The sequence below is a fragment of the Lutra lutra genome, chromosome 17 (assembly GCF_902655055.1).
Source record: "Lutra lutra chromosome 17, mLutLut1.2, whole genome shotgun sequence".
NCBI lineage: Eukaryota > Metazoa > Chordata > Mammalia > Carnivora > Mustelidae > Lutra > Lutra lutra.
This window is the reverse complement of record NC_062294.1, coordinates 1-9,382: the sequence shown is the minus strand read 5'-3', so window position 1 is coordinate 9,382 and position 9,382 is coordinate 1.

The window sequence follows — 9,382 nt, the reverse complement described above, 5'->3', positions numbered from 1 at the left end:
CTGTGTTGCCTTTGTTCCCTGTGCTTGTGCTGGAGACGAAGGTGGGAAAAGTCACCATACTCTGAAAGCAGAGTATGAAATACCCAGTGCGCTCTGCCCCCCTCACCTCAGGTTTGAAAGCCACAGCCAACTACATACTTCATGACCTACACAATCAGCTTTAGGGTCTCCCAGATGCATGTGACATGAAATCGTATTGAAAGAAATCTCATTCCCAAACTTTTGCCTTGCAGAAGACAGTTTAGGGACACCGCCCCTCGCCTGTGCTGTTATTTCTGGTCTGGCCAATGCCCAGTCACACTGAGCGTGTAGCCACCCAAGGGCACAGCTGCCACATCCTCCCAGAGTACTTCCGGTCCCCCTGCCCCCTATCTGGCCAATCCTGCACACCCCCAGTCCTCCTGAGTGTCCCTGGTCATGGCACGTGTCACACAAGGCTGTCAGTTTTTGTCTCTTGGTCTGTCCTTCCTGCTTGGAGTAGATCTCTCTCCCAGATGCCTGGCTGGATGGCAGGCCCATGAATGGTTTCAGGATCTTTTGTCCGGGAACAGCAGGCATCCTTCAAAATCCAGATGGGCAGGGGGAGTCACTGTCCCTCTGTGTGCCCCCAGCCTTGGAGGGATCTAGTGTCCAGGAAAAGGGATTTGGGAGTCCTCTGAGATGAAGTTTGTTCTGTGAAGGTGGCTTCCTTCTGAGATCATTATGGAACCACATGGCATGGCCATTCCTGGGGGACAGAAAGCATGCTGCTGTATTGTATTCTCCTTGCGCACTGTTACCAGAGAGGAAACACATGCTCGCCTGCACAAGTTCACACTTACACCTGTGTTTCTGAGCATCACTACCATGGACAGGAAAGTGAATTCCCATTGGGCTGGAGACCTGTAGATGTGCCATTCCAGGTGTAAGTAGAGGAGGATGGAGATGCAGTTCTGGCTAAAGGGATGGAAGTCCTTGCCTCTGGGGGTGAAGCAATTAGATTTGATCCAGAAGATGCTACATTCTACTCAAAGGAGGGCATGATCCTAGGATCTTTGGGATCAGGGATAGGCACAGACTTTTGTATAAAGTCTTCTGTAAAAATTTTCTGTTAGGTGTTGCAGTCCATGTGGTGTCTCTGACAATGACTCCACTCTTGCATTGTGGCTTGAAAGCAACCACAGACCATCCATAACTCATGTTCCAGCCACATTTGATTGAGAGAATACAGGGGGAGGTTCCTTCGGCCCATGGGTGGTCATTTCTCACACCCCAGATTTGCAATATGATGGATGTTGGGGGAGAGGGCTCTTCTTTTCCAGTGGCAGAGTGGGAGTACACTTTTTCAGTGGCTGGGTGGGAGTACACTGGAATCTATCCTGCCTGACCCCGGCACCTCCACTTGAAAGGAAAAAAAAAAAAAGATGATTGTGCAATTGGCCAACAATTAAGGTTTCAGGAATCTCCCCTCCTCACTTCTTTGGGCTTCCCCCAACATGTTTGTCTGTGGTTGAATTCCATGTACGTATTCTTTGAGTAAGTCCCCATTGCCGGGTGGGTATATCTTGCAGGTTATATACCACACAGATGGTCATCTTATTCAGGCCAAGACCATGAGCACATTTAGGGTTCTCTCGACTTAGCAGAGGATCTAGCATGTGTGGGCATGAGGATGAGTCTGATCCAGCCCTCAGCAATGTTACAGTACACGTGCCTTTCTGGGTCCTCTCTGGCACTGGCATGGGTCTTGCCTAGACCACTTCTGCAGTCACAATGGAAAAGCCCCTTGGCTGGGATGCCCAGACCATGCTTGGTTCTTTGGCTGGGACTAGGTCACATGCCCATGGATGAGCCCATCCCCGGAACCAGGGGGTGGAGCCATGGAGATTGGCACACGTTGTTAGGACCTCTGTTGTAATGGCTTTTCTACTGGCCGTGATGGCAAGATCTTCTGGGATGCAACTGTTAATAAAATGAATATTAATTTCTTATAGTAACTGGGTCCAAGGTGGTGGCTTAGCACCCAGAACCTCAGTCCCAGCACCTCGGTGCTACTGTACTTCTCTGCAGAGACAATGGCCGAGAATGAGCAAAGTGGATGGAAATGGGTCTGGAGTAATCAAGGGAAGGGTATGTGTGTGTAGGGGGTTGGGGATAATAGCTCTGGCCAAATTGTATCTCCAACTTACCTAGGTTCAAGAAGGTGTGGGGGATCCGTGGTGTTTCACCCTCCATTGTTTTGTAGATGAAGAACATGCATTTGCATGGAGTATGGCAAGATTTGTTCCAAGTATTCTCTAGCTGGTACAGAGGTCAGGGAGAGCAGCGCCCTCCATCTGCTCGGAGACGGTTGAGAGGCTGAGTGCTCTCAAGAAGGTGTCCAGCTTTCTCAGGATTCACTGTGAGCCTGCACACAGGACTGACAAGGACAGTTCACAGTTTTGTTCTGAAGATGGGGTATTGGAAGAATGCGGTGCCCCGTGTAAACTGTGTGGCCCTGGGGTTTCCGATATGGAGAACTTTGGGGACAAAACTCTGGGAACAGAGGTCTGTGGTTTGCACCTACAGCACGGCAGGCCAGATCTGCAGATGCTGATTCGAGCTCCCTGGGTTCTGAGTTTATGGCGGCTGTCAGGCTGTGGCTCAGGCTGGAGTTTGTATCCACGGCGGACCTCCGAAAGTGGGGAGGCCACTCCGGGACCCTGCAGGTTTCTCCTACTCTGAGGGTTTTACAGAGCTCTAAATAACAAGGTTACCTTCTGGGGGTTGGGATGATTTCTGTTTTGTGGCTCAGGGGTCCCCCATATGGAGGGATTTGAGACCAGGTCTCTGGGGACAGATGCCGGAAAACCTAAGGTAGAGTTAGGACTACATCCTAGGGGCATGGCAGGCCTGAGCTGGTGGTCTGGGGCGAGCTACCCAAGGGGTTGATTTGATTGGGGGGGGGGTCTCAGGATGAGCATCAGACTGCATCAGTGTCCAGGGCAGCCTATAACAATGAGGTGGCTTTGGGGGCCTTGCAGGTTTCTCCTAATATGGGGGATTGTGCAGTTTCATAGGACACATTTTCCTTCTGGAGGGCAGGCAGAGTCCTGTGGTGTAGCTCCGAAGTCTTCCATCAGGAGAGCTTGTGGGTTGGGAGTCCAGGGACAGAAGTGTGAAAACTCAAGCTAGGGACAGGGATCTGACTAGGGCATGGTAGGCCTGATCTGCAGACGCTGAGATGAGCTCCCTTGGATCTGAAGTTAGGTCAGGTGTCAGGCTGTACCTCAGGCTGGAGTTTGTGTCCATGAGGGCTGCTGAATGTGGGATGGCCTCAGGGGGCCATGGAGGTTTCTCCGGTCTAGGGGTTTTGTGTAAACCAAAATAGCAAGATTTCATTCTGAGGGACAGGAAAAATCCTGTTTTGTAGCTCAGGGGTCCCCATATGGAGGGATTTGAGACCAGGCCTCTGATGACGGATGCCTGAGAACCCAAAGTAGGGTTAGAATTAGGGCCTAGGGGCATGGCAGGCCGGATCTGCTGGCTGTGGGGCAAGGTACCTCAGTGTCTGAGTGGAGGGTAGTGCTCAGGCTGAGTGTCAGAATATGCATTAGTGTCCAGGGCGGGCCTCTGAAAGTGGGGGTGGCCTTGGGGGCCATGCAGGTGTCACCTACTCTGGGGTTTTATGCAACTCCATAGGACACAGTTTCCTTCCGGAGGGCAGGCAGAGTCCTGTGGTGTGGTTCTGGAGTCCCCAGTATGGAGAGCTTGTGGGCCAGGATTCATGGGACAGAAGTCTGAAAACCGAAGCTAGAATTAGGATTAGGGCCTTGGTGTATGGCTGGCGAAATCTGCTGGACCCCCGATGAGCTACCTGGGAGGCTGAGTTGAGGGCCGGGCTCATGCTGAGGGTCGGAATGCTCATTAGTGTCCAGGGCGGGCTTCTGAAAGTGGTGGTGGCCTCGGGGGCCATGCAGGTTTCTCCTAATCTGGGGTTTTTGTGTAGCTCCTTATAGCGCTGCCTTCTGGAAGACAGGCAGAATCCTGTGTTGTGGCTCCAGAGTCCCCAATCTCCAGGGCTTGTGGGCCAGGACTCTGGGGACAGAAGCCTGAAAACCCAAGCTAGGGTTCGGGTTAGGGCCTAGGGCATGGCAGGCCCAACTTGCAGACACTGATGCAAGTTCCCTGGGATCTGAAGTTAGGACAGGTGTCAGGCTGTGCTTCAGGCTGGAGATTGTGTCCATGGGAGCCGCCGAATGTGGTGGTGTCCTCCAGGTTCTGTGAAGGTTTCTCCCACTCTGGTGGTTATGCACAGCTCCAAATTGCAAGGTTTCATTCTGGGGGGCAGGAGTGGCTCAGGAGTCCCCCATATGGAGTGATTCAAGACCCAGCCTCTGGGTATGGATGCCTTAAAACCCAGTCTAGGGCTAGGATTAGGGCCTAGGGGCATGGCAGGCCCTATCTGCTGGCTCTGGGGCGATCTGCCCAGGGGGCTGCATTGAAAACAGGGCTCAGTCTGAGGGTCACAATGTGGGTGTGTGTCTAGGGTGGCCTCTGAAAGTGGTGGTGGCTTTAGGTCCCATGCAGGTTTCTCTTACTCTGAGGTTTCTACACAGCTCCAAATAGCAAGGTTTCCTTCTGGGGGCACAGGGAGTTCTTTATTTTTATTTAATTTGTGTGTGTGTGTGTGTGTGTGTGTGTGTGCTCACGCGCACGCTCAGAGCTCCCAATATGGAGGGATTTGAGACCAGGCCTCTGGGGATAGATTCCTGAAAACCCAAGCTATGGTTAGGATTAGGGACTAGGGTCATGGCAGGCCTCATCTGTTGGCTCTGGGGAAAACTACCCAGTGGGCTGGAGTTGAAGGCGGGATTCAGGCTGAGGGTCACAATACAGTTTCTTGTCCAGGGCAGCCTCCGAAAGTGGGAGTGGCCTAAGGGGCCATGAAGGTTTATCCTACTCCGAGGGCTTTACGCAGCTACAGATGGGAAGCTTCCTTCTGGGGCAGGAAGAGTTCTGTTTTGTGGCTCAGGAGTTCCCCATATAGATGGATTTGAGACCAGGCCTCTGGGGACAGATACCTGAAAACCCAAGTTAGGGTTAGGATTAGTGCCTTGGGGCTTGGCAGGCCAAATCTGCTGGCTGTGGGGCGAGCTACCCAGGGGCCTGAGTTGAGGGAGGGCTCAAGTCGAGTGTCAGGTTGCACATTAGTGTCCAGGGCGCCCTATGAAAGAGGCGTGGTATCGGTGGCCATGCAGATTTCTCCTAATATGGGGATTTTGTGCAGCCCTATAGGGCATGATCCTTCTGGAGAGCAGACAGAGTCCTGTGGTGTGGCTCCGGAGTCCCCAGTCTAGAGGGCTTGTGGGTCAGGACTCTGGGGATGGAAGTCTGAAAACCCAAGCTAGTTTAGTTAGGGGCTGAGTTTAAAACAGGGCTCAGGCTGAGGGTCACAATGCGGGTTTGTGTGCAGGACAGCCTCTGAAAGTGGTGGTGGACGCATGGACCATTCAGGTTTCTCCTACACTGAAGCTTTTACACAGCCCCAAATGGCAAGGTGTCCTTCTTGGGGAGTTGGAGTAGTTCTGTTTTTGGCTCAGGGGTCCCCCTTACGGAGGGATATGAGACCAGGCCTCTGGGGATGGATGTCTGAAAACCCAAGCTAGGTTTAGAATTGGGGCCTAGTTTGCAGGCCATATCTGGTGCCTGTGGGGCAAGGTACCAGGGTTTGCTGAGTGTAGGGCAGGTCTCAGGCTGAGTGTCTGATGGGCATTAGTGTCCAGGGTGGAACTCTGAAACTGGGGGTGGCATTGGGGGCCATGCAGGTTTCTTCTATTCCAGGGTTTTTGTGTGCTCCATAGGGCACAGTTTCCTTCTGAAGGGGTGGCAGAGTCCTGCGGTGTGGCTCCGGAGTCCCAGTCTGGAGGGTTTTGGGCCAGGATTCTGTGCATTGAAGTCTGAAAACCCAAGTTAGGCCTCTGGTTAGGGCATAGGGCGTGGCAGTCCCAACCTGTTGACTCTGGGGCAAGGTACCCAGTGGGCTGAGTTTAGAGCTGAGCTCAAGCCGAGGGTCAGAATGCATATTAGTGTCCAGGACAAGCCTCTGAAATTGGGTTGGCCTCAGGAGACTGCAGGTTTCTCCTAATCTGCAGGTTTTGTGCAGCTCCATAGGGCACAGTTTCCTTGGGAAGGCAGGCAGAGTCCTGTGGTGTGGTTCTGGAGTCCCCAGTCTGGAGGGCTTGTGGGCCAGGAATCTGGGGAAGGAAGTCTGAAAACCCAAGCTAGGGTGAGGGTTAGGGCCTAGGGCATGGCAGGCCTGATCTGCAGATGCTGAGGCGAGCTCCCCGGGATCTGAAGTTAGGGCAAGGTTCAGGCGCTCACCCAGTCTTGAGTTTGTGTCCATGAGGGCCAGTGATTGTGGGGGTAACCTCAAGGGGCCATGGAGGTTTCTGCCTCTTTGGGGTTTTTGCACAGCTCCAAATAGCAATGTTTTCTTCCAGGGCACAGGAGGAGTCTTGTTTTATGGATCAGAGGTCCCCGGTATGGAGGGATTCAAGGGTGGGCCTATGGGTATGGATGCTTGAAAACCCAATGTAGGGTTAGTCTTAGGGCCTACGGGATTGGCATGCCTGGTCTGCTGTCTCTGGAGCGAGCTACCCAGTGGGCTGAGTTGAAAAAAGGGCTCAGGCTGAGGGTCACAGTGTGGGTTTGTGTCCAGGGCAGCCTCTGAATGTGGGGGTGGCCTCAGGAGTCATGCATGTTTCTCTTACTCTTACTTCTCAGGTCCAAATAGCAAGATTTCCTTCTGGGGCACAGGAGTTCTGATTTGTGGCTTGGGGGTCCCTCCATATGGAAGTATTTGAGACCAGGCCTCTGGAGACAGATGCCTGAAAACCCACGCTAGGTTAGCATTAGGGCCTAGGGGCATGGTAGGTCAGATCTGTGGGCGCTGGGGCCAGCTACCCAAGGGTTTCTTTTGATGGCTGGGGTTGAAGCTGAGTGTCAGCCTGATCATTAGTGTCCAGGGAGCCCTATGTTTGTGGGGTGGCCTCTGGGGTCGTTTCTCCTAATCTGGGGGTTTTGTGCAGCTCCATAAGGCACGGTTTCCTTGTGGAGGGCAGGCAGAGTCCAGTGGTGTGACTCCAGAGTCCCCAATCTGGAGGGCTTGTGGGCCAGGACACCAGGGACAGAATTCGGAAAACCAAAGGTTGGGTTAGGGTTAGGGTCTAGAGCAAGGCAGGCCTGATCTGCAGATGCTGAGATGAGCTCCCTGGGATCTGAAGTTAGGGCGAGTGTCAAGCGGTCACTCAGACAGGAGCTTGTGTCTTTTAGGGCCACCAAATATGCGGGTGGTCTCACGGGGCCATGAAGGTTTCTCCAGCTCTGGTGGCTTTGTGCAGCTCCAAATAGCAAGGTTTCATTCTGGGGACAGGAAGAGTCCCGTTTTATGGCTTAGGGATCTCCTATATGGAAGGATTCGAGACCAGGGCTCTGGGTATGGTTGCCTGAAAACCTATCCTAGGTTTAGGAGTAGGGCCTAGGGTCATGGCAGGCCCAATCTACTGTCCCTGGGGCAAGCTACCCAGTGGGCTGAGTTGAAAACAGGGCTCACGCTGAGAGTCACAATGCGGGTTTATGTCCACGGTAGACTCTGAATGAGGGGGTGGCCTCAGGGTCCATACAAGTTTCTCCCACTCTGATGGTTTTATATAGCCCCAAATAGCAAGGTTTCTTACTGGGGGGCAAGAGGAGTTCTCTGTTTTCTGGCTCAGGGCTCCCATCTATGAAGGAATTCAAGACTAGGCCTCTGGGGACAGATGCCTGAAAACCCAAGGTAGGGTTAGGATTAGGGCCTAGGGCCATGGCAGGCCCAATCTTCTGGCTCTGGGGCTGCTACCTGGGTGGCTGATTGAGGCCGCAGCTCAGGCTGAGTTTCGGAATATGTATTAGTTTCCAGAGTGGTTCCATGGAAGTGAGGGTGGCCTCGGAGGCCATGCAGTTTTCTCCTAATCTGGGGGTCCTGTACAGATCCTTAGGGCATGGTTTCCTTCTGGAGGGCAGGCAGAGTCTTGTGGTGTGGCATGGGAGCCCCCAATCTGGAGGGCTTGTGGGACAGTACACTGGGGATGAGAGTCTGAAAACCCAAGCTAGGGTTAGGGTTAGGGCCTAGGGCATGGCAGGCCCAACCTATAGATTTTGAGATGATCTCCCCAGTACCTCAAGTTAGGAGGAAGTGTCATGCGATCACTCAGGCTGTAGTTTATGTCCATGGGGGTCGCTGAATGTGGGGGTCGCTTCATGGGGCCATGGAGTTTTTTTCCCCCACTGTAGGGTTTTTGCACAAGTTGAAATAGCAAGGTTTCATTCTGGGGGTCGGGAGGACTCCTATTTTATGGCTCAGGGGTCCTCCATATGGAGGGATTCAAGAGCAGGGCTCTGGGTATGGATGCCTGAAAACCGAAACTTGGGTTAAGATCAAGGCCTAGGGGCTTGCAAACTTGATATGCAAGCTCTGGGTGAACTCCCCAGGGGACTGAGTTGAAAAGGGGGCTCAGGCTGAGGGTCACAATACGGGTTTGTGTCCAGGTCAGACTCTGAAATGTGTGTGGCCTCAAGGGTCATACAGGATAATCCTACTCTGGGGGTTTTACACAGCTCCAAATAGCAGGGTTTCATTCTGGGGTTAGGGTTAGGGTTAGGGTTAGGGTTAGGGTTAGGGGGTTAGGGTTAGGGTTAGGGTTAGGGTTAGGGTTAGGGTTAGGGGTTAGGGGTTAGGGTTAGGGTTAGGGTTAGGGTTAGGGTTAGGGTTAGGGTTTAGGGTTTAGGGTTAGGGTTAGGGTTAGGGTTAGGGTTAGGGTTAGGGTTAGGGTTAGGGTTAGGGTTAGGGTTAGGGTTAGGGTTAGGGTTAGGGTTAGGGTTAGGGTTAGGGTTAGGGTTAGGGTTAGGGTTAGGGTTAGGGTTAGGGTTAGGGTTAGGGTTAGGGTTAGGGTTAGGGTTAGGGTTAGGGTTAGGGTTAGGGTTAGGGTTAGGGTTAGGGTTAGGGTTAGGGTTAGGGTTAGGGTTAGGGTTAGGGTTAGGGTTAGGGTTAGGGTTAGGGTTAGGGTTAGGGTTAGGGTTAGGGTTAGGGTTAGGGTTAGGGTTAGGGTTAGGGTTAGGGTTAGGTTAGGGTTAGGGTTAGGGTTAGGGTTAGGGTTAGGGTTAGGGTTAGGGTTAGGGTTAGGGTTAGGGTTAGGGTTAGGGTTAGGGTTAGGGTTAGGGTTAGGGTTAGGGTTAGGGTTAGGGTTAGGGTTAGGGTTAGGGTTAGGGTTAGGGTTAGGGTTAGGGTTAGGGTTAGGGTTAGGGTTAGGGTTAGGGTTAGGGTTAGGGTTAGGGTTAGGGTTAGGGTTAGGGTTAGGGTTAGGGTTAGGGTTAGGGTTAGGGT